The sequence below is a fragment of the Thamnophis elegans genome, chromosome 1, assembly GCF_009769535.1.
Source record: "Thamnophis elegans isolate rThaEle1 chromosome 1, rThaEle1.pri, whole genome shotgun sequence".
NCBI classification, from domain to species: Eukaryota; Metazoa; Chordata; class Lepidosauria; order Squamata; family Colubridae; genus Thamnophis; species Thamnophis elegans.
The window spans coordinates 122,970,796-122,994,740 of NC_045541.1; positions in this window are offsets into that span (position 1 = coordinate 122,970,796).

Consider the following 23,945-nt stretch of genomic DNA (forward strand, 5'->3'; position numbering starts at 1 on the left):
GGTAAAATATGTCAAAAGATTGGGAAAACTTTAAAAAAAATGCTTGCTTGCACATTAGAGCAATTTCAACTTCCAAGGAACACATTTATAATTAGGATATCAAACCAAGTCAGTTAAAATCTGCCATAACTCAGTTAGTCAAACAGTTAAATAAATCTGGCTTGCCCATTGACTTGGTTTGTGAGAATGTTGCAAAGGGTGATCCATGAGCCCAGAACACTGCAACCACTATAAATACATGCCAGTTGCCAAGTGTTTGAATTTTGATCACATGACCATGATGCTGCTGCAACAGTTGAAACTCTGAAAAATGGTCATGAGTTACTTTTTTCTGTGTTTTTTGTAGCTTCAAATGGTCTCTAAATAAATAGTTCCAAGTTGAGAACTACCAGCATATGATTAACTAAGAACATGGCCATGCTATGTAACAACTTTAAGTCTGTAGACTTTCTGGGTGGAGAATTCTGGGAATTGAATCCACACATCTTAAAAGTTTCCAAGTTTGAAAAACATTGTCATATAATTACTAGGGATCAAGTTTAAATCCATATGTTACTAAAATATGACTATGTGGAAACCTTATATAATCCATTTATATTAGTGGCACTGTGTTATATACCTATAGTAGTCACTGTAAGCCTTAAAAGGAACATTTTCATTTTAAGATTACCGTATAGTGAAAATGTAGTAATTTGCAGATAAGAGCTAATAAGCTAAGTAATATTTCTTATAAAGAACATTCCAAAGTGTGATTTCGATAGGAATTAAGATTATTTTTCATATATTGCCTACATGTTACATCTTAAAATGTAACTAATATTGAATAATGAGAAAAAGAGGATTATTTCCAAGATTTTATAGAGATTTGACTTTACTTATCATTTGTACAATTACAAAAATAGAATTATTGTACACACTGAACAGCTATAACCATTTTGTTCTTTTCTTAATCAAAGGCATGGCATTTTGATATTACAAGAGACATTCTTTTTTGTCAGATTTACTGATATTTAAAATGTAGGTAGTCATCGACTTATTCATTTAGTGATCATTTGAAGTTACAACAGCACTGGGGGGAAAAAACATTGCATCATCCCTATGGTCATGTGATCGTAACTTGAGTACCTGGCAACTGGCATGTACTTGTGACAGTTACATTGTCCTGGAGTCATATGTTCACCATTTGTAACCTTCCCAGCTAGTTTTCAATAAGTAAAGTCAATGGGAGAAAACAGATTAATTTAATGAGCACATGATTCACTTAAATACAATGATTCATTGAACAGCTGTGGCAAAAAAAGATTGCAAAATGAGGCACAACTCACTTGACAGCTGCCTTGATTAGCAACATAGTTTGGGTCATTTTGGGTCTATTGTGGTCATAAGTGGAGAACTACCTGCAAGTGAGGCAAGGCTATCTTAATATTATTTACTTGCTTGTTTTGAAATATGCTAAGACCAAAGTTTAGTAATATAACAGATTCTACATATTCATAATACTTATTGACTTCAAAATTTAAATGTCAATTCAATTTATTACAGCCATAGACCATAGACCAGAACCAATAAAAACACACAGTAAATATACAATTAAAATTGTAGAATAAAATAATAACAGATAAAATCTATGATAAAATTCAGTCTGTCATAGTAACAACTATTCAAAGACTTGTGCTATTTTTTTCAAACTTAAGCTGAAATGACCCTGTTCTAGTTTTAACCCTATCGCTTCTGGGTTTTATATTCCCAACATTGTATACTGTTTTTAGCAAGGGTATGAAGTGCATATCAAAAGTTATGCTTCTGCACTCATATGGCTTGGACTAAATCCCAACTAAAACCAGTAAAGTATCATTGCACAAATACATAGCTGTGGCTGCATCATATCTATTCTGCAAAGAAGTTTAATAAATTTCTCAGATTATTTCTATGCAAATGCACTGCAGCCTTAGTGGTACTCATCTCAGTTTTATTTCAGGAAGTGACACCTAAAGGAGACCTATTCACAAACATAGTATTACAAAAGGCAGTTTGTTCAGTTCTGAATCAGAGTCAGTAACCAATGGAGCATACAAAGTAATACAATTGTAACTCAAAAATGTTCTGATTATTTGTTTGGTCTTTTCATGATGGTAAATCACTGCCACAATATCCTTCTTCCCAGCCCACCTAAGTTTCTTATGTTTAGAAATTGAGATACTCTTGGCTGGCAGTTTAAACGTTTTAAAAAAGAAACAGAATTTTAAGATCTTAAAAGTAGAGCTTTTCTTAACATGTTTTTTATGAAATGAAGGAAGCTGTTTTTTCTTGTGGGTTTTGTTTGGGGTTTTTTTGATGATTTTTTTCCCATTTGTACTCATCATACAGAATTTTATGGTGGCAGATATTCATATTTCCCTCAGGTATATAACATTATTATCTCTCCTTGGTTGGGCAGTTGTCCTCTTCTTGACTGAATATGTGACTGTTTAAAGTGTTTTTCAGGGAGGGACTAGACCAGGAAGCAAATAGTGCTGAGTTGGTAGAGTCTCATCTAGAAAGTGAATGTTTTTTCTCTTTTATCAATTCTGCTACTGATCCTCCATTTATTGTGGCCTTTCTGTGGTTATACAAATTACTACAAAAGTGTGATACAAATACAAAAATATTCTGTCTTGAAATCAAAACAAATGTTTTCCAATTTAAATATTCTGCAGGAAAAAACAGAACCAACTCCATTTTCAATGCAGTGAGTAGGTGATATACTGAGAGACCTGGATATTGGTTATAGATACGGACTTATCCTTTGCCATAGTTTTAGAACAATGTAGTTCTTATAAACTGCTGACATGGCTGTACAAAAGCCCTTTGTAAGTATTTGACAGTCTTACAAATGAAAAATCTGAAAATAAAACTTTCATAGGGATGTATGGACCTTGGAGAATCGTGGCAAATAACTGGCAGCTGGACGTATTCAAGTTTTATTATTTTATTTTATTTTATTATTTTATTTTATTTTTTTGCTGTTCAAAAAACTAGCAAAGCGAGTTGCTCAGTCATATTTCATTCCAACCATTAGATACTTGAAAAATGATTTGGAAGAAGTGATTTGGATCTTGTGAAAACACAGCATTTCTCTGGTATTTATTAAAGTACAGGTAGTACTTGATTTACAGCAGTTCATTTAGTGACTGTTCAAAGTTATAATGGCACTGAAAAAAAAAGATTTATGACCATTTTCCACATGAACTCTTCAGCATCCTCATGGTCACAAGATCAAAATTTAGATGCTTGGCAACTGGTTCATATTTATGACAGTTGCAGTATCCCAAGGTCACATTATCATCTTTTGCAACCTTCTGACAAGCAAAGACCACTGGGAAGCCAGATTCACTTTAACAACCATGTTACTGACTGAAACACTGCTGTGATTCATTTAACAAGTGTGGTAAGAAAAGTCGTAAAGTGCGGCAAAATTCACTTAACAACTGCCTCATTTAGCAAGATAAATTAGGGGCTCAGTTGTGTTCATAAGGACTATGAGTTGATTTTTTTTCAGGTGTCTGCAGAAGCCTGAAAAAGGTGTGACTGCTTTCAAAACTTGAATTGTCTTTAATGATGGGATTCCTTAAACTAGCAGAAACATTTTTCATATTCATGCAGAGCCTAAACTTTTAGATGACTTCAGTGCAGAGAACGTTTGAAGTGCTTCAGTACACGTCATATCCAAAGTCTCCTTAGTCTTACACACTAAGAATTAAATTCCATACCCTTTGTTATGGTTTTTCAACACGTTCTTATTACTGCAGTAACAATTTTGTCTTCTTAAGATTAAGCCATATTTTTTAACCATTGAATGGAATGTGGTGTGTTAGCAACAAATGAGGCTTAATAAGTTTGGTTTTACTTCCTGCCTGGCATTACAGAATTAAAAACGGAGGATGAAGGAGCATTTGTTCTGTAATTGAAAGATCATAATACACAACTGAAGGGGCTGCATTTACTTTGGGTGTGACTAATGCCAACCTGACCTGACCACATAAATTCAAATGTGATCTATATTAAAACAAGGAAGTACAACATAAAACATTATGTGCTATTTGTCCATCTACATTGTTAATTACAACCAGTTATATTAGAATCAATGGTTCTTATATTAGTCATATAAAGGCAATTATCAGTTCATGCTTAAAAGGTAAGTATGTTATGTAATAAATTATATATCATTACCTGTTAAATTAGCTTAAAGTACTAAAAACAGCCCTGATAGGTAAAATCTCAAAGAACTATAAAGCTTTAAGTGGGAAGAGAAGAAAAAAACATGTTCAGTTTAACACAGCTCTCCCAGCCTAGTCCTCTCCTGATGCGTTGGACTACAGTTTCGAGAATTCCCAGTGAGATCAGCCATACTGGTGGGAATTTTGGGGATATGTTATAAAGAACAACTAGATAACACTAAAAGTTGGGTTTGACTGATCAGATAAATTTCCAGATTAGTATAAAAAACCTTTTAGAGAGAATTGGAAAATGGTGTTTTTGAACTGTAACAAGAACTTCAAAAGCTTCATATTTAATAGATGGGGTTTTTTTGCCTTCTATCAAAAAGAATTGCCTTCTATTCATTATATCGCATATAGGAGGTGTAACTTCTGTTTCAAAAATGCTGTTTTAGTTACATAAGAGCTTATAAAGAAGTATATAAAATACAATTGTCTTGAGTTAAAGGAAGAGCTTAAAACTAGGTCAGACAGTTTACAAAGGTTGTCTTAAATGGAATGGAAATGTATTCCTAACATGCAGTAATAGTCTCCAATTAGTGATGTAGAAAGAAGGACGATGGAGAGATTGCCGCATAATTGAAAGGACATATGTAGTAAGTTAAAATGAACTACATAGTATTCTGCTTTTCCCTTATGGGATTATAAAGTGGGAAGTTTTAGACTTCTAATGGTGAATAGTACAACTTGTCTGGGTTATGTTATGTAGGCCTTAGTGAAGCTCCCATTTTCTTTGGTGTGTGTATGTGCTTTTTAAAATGATTTCTAAGTCCCAAACCAATACAATGACAATGGGCTGAAATTTCTCCCCGAGCTTCCAGAAGTTCTGCAGAAAAAGAATTCAATTTTGTGTCTCCAAGATTTTTGTTTTCAAGCTTTTACAGAGGTGTACTTTCAGTTCTTTACAGTTGTTCTTTCAATAGAAGAACATATATGTAGCTCATGGTAAAAATGAGAAGCCCTTGATGCTCTCTGACATTGCTTATTTTCCTGCAGACATTTTGTTACCCAGCAAGGTAATATCTACAGTGTTAAAAGAGAGAGGGGCTGACTCTTTGTTTCTGTACCGTGGCTTGCCTTGTCACTGCCTTTGGTGATTTACTGTTTGATTGTCTGAACTTTATTGCATGATTGGATTCCTGAGTTCAGTATTGGCAGGAAAAAATAATTGTAAACTCATTAGAATTGAAAAATTATATCTATAGTCTGAAACCTGGAAACATCAAAGTCATTTATGTATCGTAATTCCAGGATTTCCTCTGGGTAGCTATCTTTTTAGATTATCAAAGCCTTTCCTGGCCAAATTATCCTTAAATTACATGACCGTTCATAAAGTTTCTTTTTTTGCAGTCCTTTGTAACAACGAAGAACAGCTGAAAAATATTGCCATTTACACTTAGGGACTGCTAAGGGCTCATTAATTTTCTCTCTAGGGTTCTGTCCTAGGGGCAAGACCTTTTGCTCACAAAAAGCATGAATTAGTGAAAACAATGGCAGTTCTATCCACAATTTTCTTTTAACTAATTTCAGCTGGGAGCCCTTGTAAATAGATTTTTCAACTTTTTAGAAAGCTCTGTGTTTGCATGTTAAAGGCAGCAGGGAATAGACTACCAAATTGGAAATAGAAATCCTCCATCCATCCACAGAAGTGGTAGGGAAGTAGAAGTCGAAGAAGTTGAAATATTGAATTAGTTCTATGCATGTCTATTCTGGTGTATATTGAGTTTGTTCCTTTATAACAGCATATAACAACCTTCTCCAATCAGCATGCTGCAGATGTGCTGGGACTGTGTATCCCAGACAGTGTGATTAGTGGCTACTACAGCTAGGAAGTTGAAGTCCCAGCACATCTGGAAGACTCCAGCTAAGAAAAAGATAGTATAAAATAGCATTTCGGTGTATCATTAATATTATGTGATTTTAAATGGTTTTCAGTTGAACCCACTTGCCTAAAAAAGGGCAAAACAGGATACATCGGGGTGAGTTTCAGCAGGTACAGACCGGTACGGGCATACTGGTTGGTGAAATTTAGTGTGCCTTAGTGTACCGGTTCTTCCGGAGGCCCCTGACAAGCCCACGTGGCGTGCGCTGCCCACTTCTCTCTGATAACCACCTTGTTTCCAATGAAGGTAGTGGGGAATCCATACAGAGGGAGGAAATTGCATGGATTGCCCATCTCTGCTGGAGATGAGGCGGCTGTCAGAGGAGAGAGCAGTGTGCGCCAGTGGGCTTGTCCAATGAATCCTCCCCTCCTGTTCCTTCTTCTGCTGTTTGAACAAGCCATGTGGGGTTCGCTGCCTTGTCTTTCACAGCCGCCTGGGGCAGCTGCGACAAGAGGCAACAGATCTCTGATAAGGAACAGCTGCCCCCACATCCAATATATGGGCCCAAAAGGAAGTGCAGAGGAGGTTGTGAGGCTGCTTGCAAGGAGGCAATATTATAAGGAACACCTGGCTCAGGGTGATTTAACCAGATTGTGGGGGGAGAGTGTTTTCATCAAGAACAACCATTTGTCTTGGCACATGCTCCCCTGATTTTTGGTAAACTTGACTTGTGGACTTTGACTCAAGTTTCAGCCTTTGGATTTGCATACTTTGTTTTGCGGACTCTGACTCTAGGTTTTAACTTACAGACAATAGTTTGGAAAACTCTGCACCTGGTTTGTGGACTTAGACTTTCTTTCTGCCTGGGGGGCTAGTTGGTTCTGGTGACCAGTGGACCCAGCTGGGTTACATTGACGGTGTGGTTGTTTTGTGGGGAAAGGTGGAGTGCAGGCTTACTAACACAGTTGTGGTTTAACAGTGCAATAAAAGATTTATTTGTACCTGCATCTGCGTACGTGACCTGGGGCAGAACAGCTAGTGGTAACAAATACATAATGTTAAATTAATGTACAATTGTTACATGTGTACACGACTCCATTTTCTTCTTATTTCCTTAATTGAAGACTTACAATTTTGGTAAACCAGTTTATTTTGCTATGCCATCTGAGCTAATTATTGCATTTTCTATAAGCCTGGATCTCAAATAATGGGAAGTCAATGCTTGAATCTGAATTAGTATTCCAGGGTTGCCCCTTATACATGACTGGCTAGGGAAGCCAAAATGCACAATATCCCTGTATTGCATACTGTTATATATTGAATAGAATGTGGGGTTTACTCCCAACGAAGTCTTTCTAGAGAGACATGGAAAAATTGAAAAAGTGATTGGAAAGAGATTTGCTGAATACAGTTTAAATCGTTAATTAACAATGCAAATTGTATGGAAAAAATTGTATTCCATCAAACAGTCAGCTTCTATTTAACTTAGGAAGTTTGCATTCTGGAGTAGATTTTGGTACTGATTATTAATGTTTTCAAAGAAAAGATTGTTATAGACTAGCAGCTCACAACCTGTGGGTCGGGACCTCTTTGGGGGTCGAACGACCCATTCACAGGGGTCACCTAAGACCATCAGAAAACACATATTTTAAAAAACTACGGAAAACATAAAATAATTTTGTGTTGGGGGTCATCACAACATAAGGAACCTTATTAAAGGGTCGTGGCATTAGGAAGGTTGCGACCCACTGTTATAGACCTTTATCTATTGAGATAAACCATAAGTAAGAAAACAGTTTGCATTTATTACAAGAGATATCACAATAAGATTATCTACAATGTGACACACTATTTTTTCCTAGAACATTTTGTCGAACTTAATTCTAACCTTCATTAGTATTTTAAGATATTTGTAACGATGGTCCAATGTGTCCTCTAAAGGCAAGTTCAATAATGATCAAGTAATACCTCAATTTTAAGTGATTAGAGTTTGCATACAAAGTCTCACAGATATTAAATGGTATTTATGCCCTTTAGAATTGTAAAGAAAACAAATGGTTGGCTGAAAGATTTTTGTCTTTGTTTCTGCATGTTTGCAGTTAATTAACACTTCATGCTTCAGTCAGCAGGAGAAAGGAAGGAAGGAAAAACAGACACCATAGGTTCAAGAGATCCTGCTCGTTGAGTGACAGCTCAAGAATATCATGTGTCACTATCCAAACACATAATTTAATCTGCTGAATTTAAAAAGTACAGGCCAGATCCCTGCTTATTTTTAAAAACAAAAATTAGTAATTGAACACAATCTGTTAGGAAATCTCCAGTATAAACACGGTTGAAATAATTGGCACCTGTGCAAAAATGAATAACTGTTGGTTCCAAGTATAATCTATGTACGTTTCTTTTTTATCTTTAAATGGGGTATATGCATTTCAAAAAGAGTTAAATACAAACTTGAGAAAACACTGATGCTCAATTCCCAGCTTCAATTTATCTTCCAGTTGGTAGATTTTATTCTTCCTGTAGGAAGTTAGCACCCGCCTATCTCCTAGAAAAATGAGATATTTTAGGAAATATTAAAAGGGCAGAATATTTCCCCTAAAAGGGAGGAAGAAACTCACACACACCCTTTGTCAATGGACCATTAAGGCCTGGGTCAGTCTATTCTATATAATGAAGATCTACTTCCTTCAGGCAGAGTCATAATAGGAACAGCGCTTTCATTACATTATCAACCAGCAAGAGTCAACCAAGCTTGGGACTCAGGATAGCCTACAGAGGCCAATCAGCCAATCAGAATACAAGCTCAAATTCAAAAGCCCAGAGGGTATAAAAGTCAGGCACTCTCAGCATCTCTTCCCTTTTTTTCTTTACCCAACATCTTCAAGGCATGTGATCCTGTCCACCATTAAAACCATATTTCCAAACAGCCACCATGTTTCCAGTGTCTGTCTCCCCACTTGGAACTAAACCCAGAAGGGCATTTCTTCCAACATTCCTATAAAAGAGGAAGCAAAATATATTTTATACATGCACATGTGTTTGAATTATTTCATAAAACTTAGAAAGCACATAATGTCAGGGTCATATTACAAACTGCATTAACTGTGTATTTGCAAGCTATTTGCAAAAAAATGCCACTGGAAAGATAAGCTAATAATTATCAGAATGGCAAAAGTAAATTTCAACTCTAGCAGCCATGAAGTAAGAAATGGTTTTTGTTCTTAAGAAACCTTTTGCTTTCTAGGAGAATCCTTATTAGTGACAGTTGAGATTTTATCCCAGAAAGAATTGATTTAATTTCCTGATAATACCTACTGGACACCCAATAATTAACAACTCACAGTATCGTAATTGTACTATTTGTCCGCACATTAAAAATAACTGCATTGAACAACATGTATAAAAACTAAGGTAAATATGAACAAATTCAGTTGCTTTAGATGGGATATCCCAAAATTATAGGCTAGACTGAATAATAGAAAAAGAAACTTCTGCAAAGAAGGCAACGGAACATCATTGCTATGCTGTGTCAAACTACATGATTTACCAAGAATCAAACTTATATGATGTTTTCCTTCCAGTAGTAAGCACCATTTTATCATTTTTGAGATGATATTCTTTTGTACTTTAGGAAGTTAAAATCCACCCCTCTCCAAGAAGATGAAATATTTAGGGAAATATTAAAAAGGCAGAATATTTCCCCTAAAAAGAGAAGCAGAAACTCTGCCTCCCACCTTTGTCATGATGATGGGATGATTGAAATCTTATATTTGTTTACTCATTCAGCTAAAGCAATTCTACTCCAGCCTTGGCAACGTTTGGCTCACTACGTAGAGAAATGGTGCTGTCCAGTTCAGTTAAGATACTTAAATGAAGGGGAAAGGTAATGCTCTACATTTGCTTTAATACATTTTCCGGAGCAAGGAACAGGAGGCTCCAGTAGTAGTATTAACACGCCCAATTGGCCACGAGACTGGGATGAAGCTGAAGCCATGCCTATGTGCTCCACCCTTGACTTTCAGTTTCATCTCAATCCGGCCAAAAACAAAACCTATAATTTTTCTCTCCTATATTTTACCATTACTGGACCCTCCTTGCAATTGCATTCTCCTTTGGAATCGCCCTCTCCTTCTGCCAGTAAGTTGCCTGGCTGAGGCATTCTATTTCTGGCCTCTAGGGACACTATTTGCCTTGTTGAAGGCTGGGAAGGCTCAGTCGCCATTGCGGTGAGCCATTTGGAGCCGTGCTGGCCATGTGGTGGCAGCTCTTGTCCCTGAGAGATCGGGAGGCTTGAGGGCTTGGCATTTCCAGCCCCATGGCCTCTCATCACTCTAAATCCCTTGCGGTGGCTTTGGCAGCTGGGATCGAGCCACTGCAGTGCTGGGAACAGTGTGAAGGCTTTCTGAGGCTGCGAGGCAAGCTACGGAGTGTGAAATGGCGCATGGATGTCTCAAGCCGAGAGAAGCCTCGGCAGCAGTCCCTGAGCCCACCGAGCTCAGTGCTAGCTTTTGGACTGCCTGGGAGGTATCTTTCCCATTTCTTTGCCTTGCTGCAGCTGAAGAGTGAAGCGGAGGGAGCATCGAGGAGGCTTTGCTTGGAGGGCCATGAGTATTGCCACATGGCAAATGGCGGAGGAGGCACAAAGGTCCCCTTCTCTTCCACCCTTCCCTGGGGAGAACCTCCTCTTCCAGGCAGTGCCCCACAGCATTGGCTAGGGCTCAAAGAGTGGCTGCTGCCTCTCATCCCTCATGTGCCACACAGAGGGATGAGCTTAGGAGGCACAAGGCCCTATCTAAGACCTTTTCCAGGGCAGAAAAGCTAAGGGCCCAGCACAGCAGGCTAAGTGCCTCTCCTCCAAGTCTCCTTTGGGGGGGTACACCACAGCCAGTTCCCTCCACCCAGGTTCTCCAGATTCCCTTGGGAGGTTTTGGAGGGAGACTTCCCCTTCACCACCTATTTCCCTGGAAGACCAGGATCTGGATTTGGAGGATTCCTGCATTCAGGTGGATCCCACTGGGGATCAGGCCTTGCCTAGGCCTATCCTGACTCCCCAGGCTGGGGCAGTTCAGGATCCAGTGAATCCAGGCTGGGATTCATTGGATATCGATGACCTTCCCAGGGGGTTGCAGAATCTTATTGAGAGGACCATTTCCTCTGGCATTGCTGCTGGCCTATAGCAGCAGGCCGCCCAGTCCTTAGCTTTGGCCAGGGCAAGGTCCCCAGGCCCAGCTCCTCTCAGACATGTCCTCTCTCTGCCCCAGTGAGCCGTCGTGTGTCTCCTTCCCTAGTTAGCGAAGGATCAGTGTCAGGGGATAAGGCCCAGTGGGATCTTGACTTGTTTGAGGATGAGGATGATTCCAAGCCAGATCCTCCAGCCTTCACTGGCCTTTTTCTGCCAAATTTATTCTGATCCCTCCTGCACAAGGCATGCGCCACTGCACAGGTTGAGGAGGGTGAAGAGTCCAAGGAAGGAGCTAAGGATGGAACTACAGAGGGGTCCAAGGAGGGGAGTGCAGTAAAGAAGCCTCGGGGCCCAGCCTTCTCTGAATCCAAGATGGTTAAGGAGGAGATTGCTGCCCCTCACCTATTTCTGGAGGTGGTAAAGAAACAATGGGAAAAACATACCGCCTTTCCCAACTCTGTCAGTAATGATAGGCGTTTTTATAATATTGAGTCAGATTTCTCCCAGGCATTGCAGCTGCCCACCGTGAACCCAACTGTGGTCGCTTGGGCGTCACTTACCTCTCTGGTGGCCAAAGATGTGGCTGACAACCTTAAGGAGGATGACAGGAAAGCAGAGATGATGCTGAGGAAGACATTCCAGTTGGCAGCCTGGGCTATCAAGGCAGCAACGTCAGCCTCGTTCTTCAATCCTGCAGCTATCTTGTGGATGGAGAAGATCCAGGAACACATCCCCCCAGAAGATGTGTGGCTACACCAAGACCTAAACAAGTTAGTGGCAGTTGCACAGTTCTCAGCTGATGCCATGTTGAATGCCATGAAGTTTGCTTCCAGGGCAATGGCGTCATCCATTATGTTCGGGCGTAGGGTGCTACAGCAGGTCATTGCAGATCGTTAGTTTCCTTTTGGAAGGCTTTTTTCCCCATGTCTATTTCTATCTCCAATATCTTCATAGATGTTGCTATACTACTGGTAGAAGTTGCTTGCCTGTTTAGTGACTGTTCAAAATTACTAGGTCACTGGAAAAATAACTTTATGACTGGTCCTCACACTTATGAGTGTTGGTAGGTCACGTGATTGAGTTTTAGGCACTTCATAAGTAATACTTTCTTTGCCATTTTCTTGAAAGTGATAATCTGCCTCAATCATCTTTTTATATCACTGATGTTCAATATAGGTGCATACTTGCTTTAGCTAGGCAGCTAGGATGACCTTATTGGAATTTAAAGCATATGCTCCTTTTGTCCTTTGCCAATTCATTCCATGATCACCCTTTTTGGCCACAATGAAGCAACCATGAAAGACTTGCCATTCCCTTTAATCATTGGGTGAACTGATTAGCTGTATTCATCTACATGCAACATCCTTGATCAAAACTCCAGAATCAAGAACTCAACATACCAGGTCAACTTCAGTGTATATTTTGTGTTTATATAATTTCAAATTAATTGTTATTAGTGTTTGCCTTTATATTCACATTTCATAGTTCATCACTTCTGGATCTGGCTTAGATAGCTACAGTTTCGGCCACTTTTATGGGGTGTCTCTGAGTGACTTAACTCCCTTGTACTTTTCTTCCTATAGGAGAATTGTGGACTCACATTTGTACTGCAAGCAATATAATCAACAAAATGTGAATATTACAAACTACCTCAAACAATAATCACAGAACTGTTTATGCAAAGAAGCAAGCAAGATAGAGTAATTTACAGTATAAACTGGTATAATCTGAGCAGTCACAACTTTTTGATATAACCAGAGGGTAGTTTTCTGAATATTAAATATGGAAATCACACTTTACCTAATTACCTTCTCTCCCAAATTAGCAGTCATTTTACTGGAAGCTTCAACTTGATTAAGTCCTTGTGTTCAGAAATTGACCTAATTTTACTGGTATTTGAGTATTCCATCTTCCCTTTCTAGTCAAGATGAGACAGGATGAGGGTTTTCTTCGAGAATCCTGGTATATACATTATATTATGGCATGTGTGATACTTTTTACAGATTGCCAGGTAGAAAGGACCAGATAGAAATTAGACATTGATCTTACTAACATTCAGTCCAAACTACTATGAAATAAAGTTTTTTTTTAATTTTAATGAAATGGCATGTTAATGAACATATTTTCTTCCATCACAGACATTATTACTCTTTTAAAGCAAACTAATACATTAGACTATAAAGCTGAGAATTATCTTAATGTGAATGTGGCCCATTGAGCCCCATGGAAAGTAATAGATAATGTCACACACTCATTTGAGGAAAATAATTCAGCTTAATTTTATTTCACAGACCACTTGAAAAATGCTGGAAGGGTTGGCAGATCACTTAATATCACAGTTGTTCTACAAATCAAATTCTGTAGCAAGTGTATATTTTAATAACCACACCTTTACTTTTCTACTCTATGTGTGCCTGGTTTTAGGAAGATGGAGATGTCATAACTTTAGCAGGTCTAAATATTTTTCTACGTGCCTTTAAATGAGCTATGACAGTGATCATCCAGAAGTTCAGTTGTACTTTCAGGAGCTTGTATTACATGCAAGACTGCTTTTTAGTTCTAAGAAGTCCTGCCTGAGGTTAGCAATAACAGTTTGAATGATTCTTCAAGAAAATGTGCTCAGGAATGCATGAATAAATAATACTTTGCCATGGTATTTTATGTGATGGTGATGCAGCCAGTTTAATCTCAGTTTGTTTTGGATTATTACACCTGTGCAAAACAGCTTTGATTCATCTCAGTGAAGCACTTTGCCCATCAAAGTGAAGAAGCAGTGCAAGCTGTATGCTGTATTTGTTTATTACCAAGATTTCTATGTTGCTCCATTCTGGCTTGGCTCTGAACAATGAGATGATTTGTATCACCTAACAGCCTTGACCAATACTTATGAAAAGTTAAAAGGACTTCTGTATATATTGATTGATAGTTTCTAACACAAAAATTATTTCTATCAATTGCAAGAGAAAGCTGTAGAGCAGAACAAGTAGGATCTTATGGGGGCATGTTGCTGTACAGTACAATTTCAAGGGGATGTTTTGCTTGAAGTTAAGATCTCTTGAAGATCAGCATAGATCAATTATTTATGATTTATGATGGATGTCCTAGCTATTTGAAAAATCACTTCATACAGTACACAGTTATAAGATCTTTTCACTAGGCCCCAATATAATATTATGCCATCTGCAGGCAAGGTACAGTAGATATACCCTGAACAGAACATCTGCTCTTGAAAGAGTTAGAGTGCAGTAATTCACTTGCATATTTCTCTTTTGTACCTTTTGCAAGAATAAATGTGCCAGCTTCATAACTCTGATTACAGCAAAGCAACCTGGCAGTTCTTTGTAGTAATATTGAGAACATCTGTTGGGCAGTGAAAAGGATACTCAAAAACAGTAGCTAAATTTCTGATATGAAAATGTAGCCAGAAACTACGTAAAAGGCTAAATCTGGTTCCAAACTGATTACTGTATTTATTTGTATATATGATTTGCGCTCTTGTTTCTGTTTCCATTTTTGATGTCCTATATGTCTTCATTATGAAAATGCTTATAATTTGTAATAAACTAATTAACCATGTGGGAAAAATTTCCTGTCTCCTATTCTTCTCCATTCTTTTCCCAAGAAGGAAATCCATTTCTAGATATATATATATATATACTAAAGGGCAAAGTGAGATAATGGTGCTTTGATCTACCTTTTCACACACATACATACACAGAGAGTAAGTGGATTAAATAAATAAGTAATAAACTCCTTAAGCACTTAGCAGCAGGCAAGCTCTGTTAACAGAGTAGAATGTGCATTTATTGGTGCTGAAAGAATGTGCATGGAACTATGTTGCTATCTGGAGTGTTATGTAAAGCTTTTATAACCTCTCTTGTGATACTGACACAAAATGCACTTCAAAATATGAGAAGCAAAGTTAGCTGCAATTCCTGAAGGGTAACATATTCCCTCAACTACAGAAAATGTTCTCCATTATAAATTAAACTTCCATATCACTGAACAACACTTCTTGGTGATCTGGCAGTCCTGAATATGAATCATATTAGGATCTTTGAAGTTATATCAATATCCTTAGTTAATAGGGCTCACTTGGATATCAGCTGCTTCTCCTTTGGTGCATGATGTGACACGACAAGATACTAATTAATCCTGCTCTTCGTGTACTAATTAATGCTTGTGTTCATGGTCAATTACTTGTTATTAGTACTCAGTTTAAACTTCATTACAACACATAATATAGGACATTGATTTAAAGCCACAGGATTGGCACAAGGCAGCATGACTTCATGAGAAACTTTGCCCACAATAACCCAACTATTAGATATATTTGTTCAGTTTTGGCAAAGAAGATTCCTAATCCAAAATCCCAAACCAATATGAATAATTTATTGGGAGGCTACATTATAATAGGAAGTGTTTATTATTCTGGTCCGGTGAATTAAAAATGAGAATATTTTGCTTCCTTGCCCATAAATAGCCCAAGTATCTCTTGGAATTGCCTTCATTTCTAATGCAATCCTGTATTTGCAGACCGAGAAGTCAGTTCCCTTCAGCGAACCTCCAGTAATAAACAATGTGCCTTTGTTTCTTTTAAATTTAAATCATCAGTGTTTGTGTCTTCAATGATTACTGCTTTTTTAATTATTCAACTCTACTGGATGTATCTAAAGAAACATGCAGGTCAATTTTCTCTGTTAACCACCAAGTCAGCAAGGCTCACAGTTCTTTCAGGATATAATCCTAAAAGTGTCATAGAAATAACCTAATTATCCCAAGTTTAAGCAAGACTTTGATTCTTAACAAAGGTTTCTGTGTCATTTTGAAGCCATGTTTATCCTTTTAGGGGCTTTCATAAACCAAGGGATTGCTTTATCAGACTCTTGCTTAATATTTTGAAAGTGCAAGCTGATAAGTCCTGATCTGTAAATATTCCATTACAGAAAGATGGGGGTCTCCCTTTGTATGTCAGACTCTCGTGTATATCCCCTTGTATATCAGTCTACCGAGCAGTAGTGCTAACTACCCTGATATATGCCAGTGAGACTTGGACTGTATACAAGAGGCATGCTAGGCCAATTGAATACTGAGGATCCAGTGGCAGGAGAAAGTGCCAGACACAGAAGTCCTCTCCAGAGCAAGCCTGCCATCAGTTCACACCCTGCTGATGAAAGCCCAGACATGCTTGAATGGGGGACAAAGGAAGCGACACAAAGACATGTTGAAAGCCTCCTTAAGTCCCTGGAAATTGACACCGCCTTCTGGGAAACCCTGGCACAAGATCGATCAACACGATGTACGCTGATCCACCAAGGCTGCCAGACATCTGAGGACAGAAGAACAACCACAGCACAAGAGAAGCGAGCACTCCACAAAGCCAGAGCTGCAGATACTGCAACAATGGTACCCACACGTCTGCCCGACATGTGGCAGAACATTTCTTGCCCATATAGGCCTTACCAGCCACCTGTGGACACATTGTGGACAGCCCACAACCTGTTAGATGTCAAGGTTCTCTTTGAACACGATGGATGAAAATCATCATCAGACTCTCAACTGAACCTGTGGGTGGTAGTCTAGAGGCCTCAAACCTCTTTTTAAGAATTCTGATTTCTTTTGAGAACAAAGGCCTCTTTCCTGCCTTGGGTAGCAGCTTGATAGTTCTTGCTCATACCACCTACCTTCTAGTCAGAGCACAGAAATAAGGCTGTCACAACTTATGCTACTTTTCTGACACTTAAAAGGTAACTATCACCGAAAGCAGGAATGAAATAATTTCACAACTTAACCGTGAAGATTACAGGTGTATGGCTAAAGAGTTTAACCCTTTTGGGTAATAGGTCATTCTCCAGTGCACTGCTCAGAGAGCCCAAATGCTGGGTTAACACAGCCTATCTGCCCTTGGACTGAGTGATGTTTTTCTTGACCACGCCTCCCTTTGCCTGCACATGCTCAATTCGAAAACTCAGTCCGCCCGAGTTAGGGCTGTTTTGGGAGAGCTCCAGTCTAAGAGCAGAAAGGCTGGAAAAAGTTTCCCAATTTGGACCACGTTTAAATTCTCAGATAGAGGAAATCACGCTTCTACATCAGGTCTGTCTATTTGCCTCCAGTGAGGCTTCCGTCGCTTTAAGAGAAGGGCTGCGGGTTTTCCCTGCTGTTGCTAATTGCAAGCACTGCAGGGGGTTGGAAAGGCTTGCACAGCGGGGGCTGGCTAGCAAGGGAGCAATTAGTGGGATAAACCAAGTTCCCTGTTGGAACAGGGGCGTCCCAGGGGGAGGAAAAGTCCAGCAAGGCTCTGAGAAGGCTCTAAAGCAGGTGAGCCGGATTGCTAGGATTCCCTCGCCTGCTCCATTTTGCCCGGCAACAGCAGCGACGGCTGGAGCCTTCGCGCGCCTTTCAGGGCTGGAAAGAGCGGGAAGCGGCTGCGTGCGCACCCCCCGCCATTTTGGATCGCTCCGACTCACTGGGCAGAGCGACAGAGCTCAGAGCGTGCTAGGAACAAGGCAGCAAGAAGAGCCCAGCCAGCCAACGGAGCCTCAGCGAGCCCTCAACGACTGCAGAACGCCGCGGGGAGGCTGGGGGCTAGTCTGGGAAGCCAGCTAGTCTCTCCCTCCGGAAGATAAGCTAAGTCTCGGGGAACCGAGGGCGGTGGGAGGAAGGAAATCCGACCCCAAGGCGGCCCTTCCCTCCTGGAGATTCTGCCAGCGCTTTTGGACTGCAAAGGCCAGCGCGTGCCCATCCCAACTCCAGCCATCTTCCAGGCCTCGTGGGGACCTGAAATGGCTGAGGAATGCAGGGAGGCCTTAGGGGATCAGGTGGGGCCCTCCAGCAAGCGCTGCAAGCTGGATCCCTCTGTAAATAAAGGCAAAGGGCACAAAGGCTCACTTGAAAGGTCTTCTCCAAGAGCCACAGTGGATCCCAGGGAGGTTTCAGGGCCCCTTCAGCCAGAACCTAGCCCAGACCGTCGCAGCAGGGAGTCAGCTTCCCCTGATCGTGAGGCCCAATCCCCCGGGGACAGTGAATTCTTGTCTGGGGATAACTATGCATCCAGGGATCCATCTCCTGAAGCATCTTGGGGGTACCCCGACTCCCCTAGCTCCTCCATCGGAGAGGAACGAGATTCTGTCCAGAATTCCCCCTTTGGGAAGGGTGGATCCAGCTCAGGCAGGCCTAGCCAGCGCAGGCCCAGTAAGCAAAAGAAAAAAAGGGGGAAAAGTCCTGCTCTCTCGGATGAAATGAGGGAGGTAATTGCCTTAGCCATCTCCCAAGGGATAGCTGAAGGCATTAAGCGCAAGGGCTCTCGCAAGGGCAAGGCCCCAAAGGAGAAACGCAAACCTAGGGCCTCCACCTCTAGGGAGCCTGTATCCTCCTCCCCATCTTCAAGCCCCTCTCACTCTGGGTTATCAAGTTCTGAGCAGGAAGAAGGGGAGATTTTCGCCCTTTCCGAAGACGAAAACCCCACCCCTGACAAGCCAAAATTCTCTGGCCTGTTTCAACCATCATTATTCAAGTCTATCTTGCACAAAGCCATGACGGCCACAGAGTTAGGCCCCACCTCCAGGCCTGAGGCCTCTCAGGCTTCCACTTCCAAGGATCTTAAGCATGGGTTGTTCAAAGAGACAAACCCCAGTGGGGGGGATAGAACTCTATATGCAGTAGAAGATAAAATGGAGGAAATCCTCAAATTCCCAGAAGTAGATGCCCCAGTCGTGTCTCTGACTTCCAATTCCAACCTGCCAGCTGAGCTCCTAGAGGGACTTAAGGCAGAAGATAAGAGGTCAGAAAAGGCATGTCAGAAAACACACATGGTGTCTGCCTGGGCCATCAAGGCATCCACCTCTGCCTCCTTTTTTTATTAGGGCCACCCTATTCTGGCTGCGCCAACTCAGGTCCAGACCCCCGCCCAGGAAATCTAGGTGGCGCCATGAGCTAACCAAGATTATTACCGCTGTCGAGTATTCGGCGGATGCCACCTTGACAGCAGCAAAATTCTCTTCCAGAGCTCTAGCTTCCAATATCACCTCCCGCCGCCTCCTATGGCTCAGGCACTGGCAGGCCGAAATGAAGGCTAAATGGAAGCTGGCATCGGCCCCATTTAAAGGGGGCTTTCTGTTTGGAGAGGCCCTGGACAAGTTTGTCACCGAAACCAAGGACAAACGCAAGATCCTTCCGGCAACCTTTAAAAGGGGTGACCGGAAACGGGCGGGGTCCTTTCGTAAGAGACCCTACAGGAGCCAGGAAACAGGACAATCTTCTCACCCTTCCCCCTATCAGAGGCCCTTTCAGGCAGGGGGGGATAGGCACCAAGACAGATCCTTCGGGGCTCGTGCCAACCAATCCCAGTCTTCCTTCGGAGACCATTCCGAGGAGGAGGAAACAACAGTGGTGGATCCCGGCCCTTTCGTAAGGGAAAGTGACGGTCACAGGGATCCCCCCATCGGGGGTCGGCTACGGCTGTATGCCGACAGGTGGGAGGAGATAACATCGGACAAGTGGGTCCTCAACACCATTCGCAAGGGCCTTCTCCTGGACTTCCTATCCTTTCCCCAAAGAAAGGTTATCCGCTGTCCTACCCCCAGGAACCCAGAAAAGAGGGAACGCATGAGGGCAGAAATCTGCCATCTCCTAGAGATAGAGGCGATAGAGCCAGTCCCCAGGGATCAGCAGGGGAGGGGCTTCTATTCGATCCTCTTCCTAGTGCCCAAAAGTTCAGGGGGGTGGAGGGCCATCTTGGACCTCAAGAGCCTAAATCAGCAATCTGGCTTACAAGAGGTTCAAGATGCAGTCACTCCACTCCATCCTGGGCTGTGTGAGGGAGGGGGACCTATTGACATCAATAGATCTCAAAGAGGCCTACCTGCATGTCCCCATCCATGTGGCCCACAGGCGGTTCCTGAGGTTCTACGCGGAAGGGAAGCTTTTCCAGTACAGGGCTCTTCCCTTCGGGCTATCATCTGCGCCCAGAACATTCACCAAAATTCTGGCAGTGCTAGCGGCTCATCTCTGCAACCATCCGGTTCGTCTGGAATGTTATTTAGACGACATAATCATTAACTCTCTCACCACCAAGCAGGCACACCGCGATGTTTCTCTAACTGTGCAGACCTTGCAGTACCATGGCTTCTCTGTCAACATGGAGAAGAGCCAGTTCCGACCATCCACCTGTATACAGCACCTGGGTGCGGTCATCAACTCCACCTCCTGCCAGGTATTCTTTCGCCAGACCGGCTGTCGAACCTGAGACGCAGAGTGAAGCACTGCAGCCTTGCCAGGTCGGTACCCATCATTCAGCTGTCCCAGCTCCTAGGGATAATGATCTCGTGCCTGGGGGTGGTTCCCTGGGCTCGCCTTCACGCCAGGGAGCTGCAGTGGTTTCTGCTGCCAGTGCAGAGGGCCAGGAACAGCAACTCACTCAGGCGGGTTCGGCTCCCACGAAAGGTGATCCGGTCTCTGGCATGGTGGAGGTCCAAGGCAGTCAGGAAGGGCTGCCTGTTCAAGGAGCCAGAGAGACTAGTTGTCACCACGGATGCCAGCCTCCTGGGGTGGGGCGCTCACTGTCAGGGCCACCTAGCCCAAGGCCGATGGACTCAGAGGGAGGCCGCCCACAGCATCAATTGGCTGGAACTGAGGGCAGCTCGCCTAGCGCTGAGAAAGTTCGCATCTCTAGTAAGAGGGGCTCATGTACTGTTGATGACAGACAATGTGGCGACAAAAGCGCACATAAACCGGCAAGGGGGCACTCGATCAAAGGCCCTCATGCTCGAGGCAGAAGCGCTGGGCAGGTGGGCGGAACGTCATCTGGCTTCTCTCAGTGCAGATCACATCTCCGGCGTAAGCAACCGGGAAGCAGACTGGCTGAGCCGCCAACGCATCGACCACTCGGAGTGGCGCCTGCACCCGGACCTGTTCCAGCAGATCGTGAGGAGGTTCGGCAAGCCACAGGTAGACCTGTTGCCACACACAACAACACACAGCTCCCACGCTTCTTCAGTCGCTACCACTCGCCCCAGGCGGAGGGAACAAATGCTCTGAGGTCAGCGTGGCCTCAGGGACTTCTGTATGCCTTCCCTCCACTTCCGCTCATCCCTCAAGTGGTGAACAAGCTCCTGACCGAAAGGCAGACCTCATTCTGGTGGCTCCCTTCTGGCCCAGAAGGCCCTGGTACACAGACCTGGTCAGCCTCTCAGTTCAAAGACCTTGGAGAATCCCCCGGGACAAGATTGCCCTCAGCCAGGGGGCCATCACCCATCCGGAGCCCCAGTGGCTGCAGCTAGCCGTTTGGCACTTGAAGGGGAGCTCCTGAGAAAGCAAAAATTCTCTGACCAGGTCATTCGAACAATCCAAGCGTCCAGGAAGCCCTCTACGACTAGAATCTACGATGCCACCTGGGCCGCCTTCTCACGGTGGTGCAAGACTAGGAACATAGAGGCCTCCTCAGCCTCGATCCCCCAGACCCTAGACTTTTGCAAGAGGGTCTGGATAAGGGCCTTGCAGTCAGCACCCTCAGACGCCAGGTTGCAGCGTTGTCTACCATCCTGGCAAAGGGCTCCTCTCGCTTGCTGAGTCAGCTCCCCCAGATCAAGAGCTTTCTCAAGGGAGCAGCGAACATCAGCCCTCCAACTGTTCACCGGTATCCGTCATGGGATCTTCCATTTGTGCTTAAGGCCCTGACCAAAGCCCCATTTGAGCCTTTGAAAAAGACCAGTCTGCACTACCTCACCATCAAAACCGCTTTCCTGGTGGCCATTACATCCGCTCGCAGGGTAGCCGAGCTTGCTGCGCTCTCTGTCAGGGAGGATTTGTGCGTAGTTCACCCGGACAGAGTAATATTGAGACTTGATCCGTTATTTGCTCCGAAAATTAACTCCCTGTTTCACAGGACTCAAGAACTTATTTTGCCCAACTTCTGTCCCCATCCCTCTCACCCTAAGGAGCGTGAGTGGCACAAGCTGGACGTGAGACGGGCCGTGCGCACGTATGTAAAGAGAACAAAGGACTACCGCCGGTCAGAGGTTTTATTTGTCTCCTTCCTCCCTGCGTCCCTGGGCCGCAAGGTCTCCTCTCACACTGTGGGACGTTGGCTACGTGCTTGCATCAAACTGGCATATGAGCACCAGGGCAAGACGGCTCTGAGACGAATCACCGCTCACTCCACCAGGAGCGCTGCAACGTCTGCAGCCTGGGCAACCCAGGCCTCTATCCTAGACATTTGTAGAGCGGCCACCTGGGCTTCCCCCACGGCCTTTATTAGAAACTATAAGATTGACACCTTTGCCTCAGCCGAAGCCTCCTTGGCAGAAGAGTATTACAAAGAGTGGCTGAAATGCCAGAGGCTTCGGCGCTTCCCCACCCTGGGACTCAATAGCTTGGGCATGTCCCAGCATTTGGGCTCTCTGAGCAGTGCACTGGAGAAAGACCGTTGGCTTACCTGAACGGTCGTTCTCGGGGCACTGCGAAGAGAGCCCAAACCCACCCGGGTGTTTGTATTTGAACGATGTGGCTGTATTGACTGTAATTGATTACAGGACGGTTCCTTCGTTTTCGAATTGAGCATGTGCAGGCAAAGGGAGGCGTGGTCAAGAAAAACATCACTCAGTCCAAGGGCAGATAGGCTGTGTTAACCCAGCATTTGGGCTCTCTTCGCAGTGCCCCGAGAATGACCGTTCAGGTAAGCCAACGGTCTATTTCACAACTTTAGGGATTTTTTTTAAAAAAAGGATACACTTTAAAGTAGATGTTGTGTTTCAAACAGACCATAAGATGCTACCAGTGAATATTTTCTCCCATTGAGAAGGGAGAAGTTGCATTTAGATATGACACAAACTCCCTGGAATGTATAAATAAAAATAATTTCTTCCTGCCCAATCTGAACAATGGAAGTCAAGGCTAAAGTCCAGTATATACTTAATACATAATTTGTACAGAAAAAAATAGAATCTTATAGGACATCAGATCAAGAATCTAGTGGATAGTTCCTGGCTATCTTTGCACAAAAAAAAAACCCCATCAATTTTCTGAAGCTAGAGTTTGGTTCATTTATCTGGAATGCTGGGCTGTGTGTGTGACATTTCACTTTAATCAGATTACATAGGAAAACAATACTATTGTCTAGACTCCCTCTCCCACTTTCTTCTCAATGCAGCTGTGCTTTGTTCTCAAAAGACCCACCTATTTTTCTCTTGTAGAGAAAGGAACTGGATATCTCTATGGAAGTAAGAATAAAGCCCTCTGATGGATGTTTATGGGAGATATCTGAGCCCATGGAATGTGAAAAATGGTACATTCACACAAAACAGCCTGGTTTAGCACTTCAGTCTTCTCTCTTCCTCATGTTCATAGCACACCTTTAACATAACACAAATCCATAATACAAATACAAATCAATCAATTTTGGTAATTTCAGTGTGTTGCACATTATAGCTTATGAAAAAAAATTAGTGGTAGAATGTGTGAAAGCCACCTATCTAGGATATTTTTCTTAGCTGCATCCAGATAACTGGAACTTTTGAGTTTTGCAGTACACAGAAAATAAATTTCACTTTGTGGGTAAAGCACTTTCAGAAGAAAATATGTATGGTGCCATCGCTAATTGAGAAATGTTATTTCTCTTCAAGGACCATTTTTCCATGGCAGATTCAGTTAATGAAATATCTTTCAACCAACAGCTGGTTTAGCCAG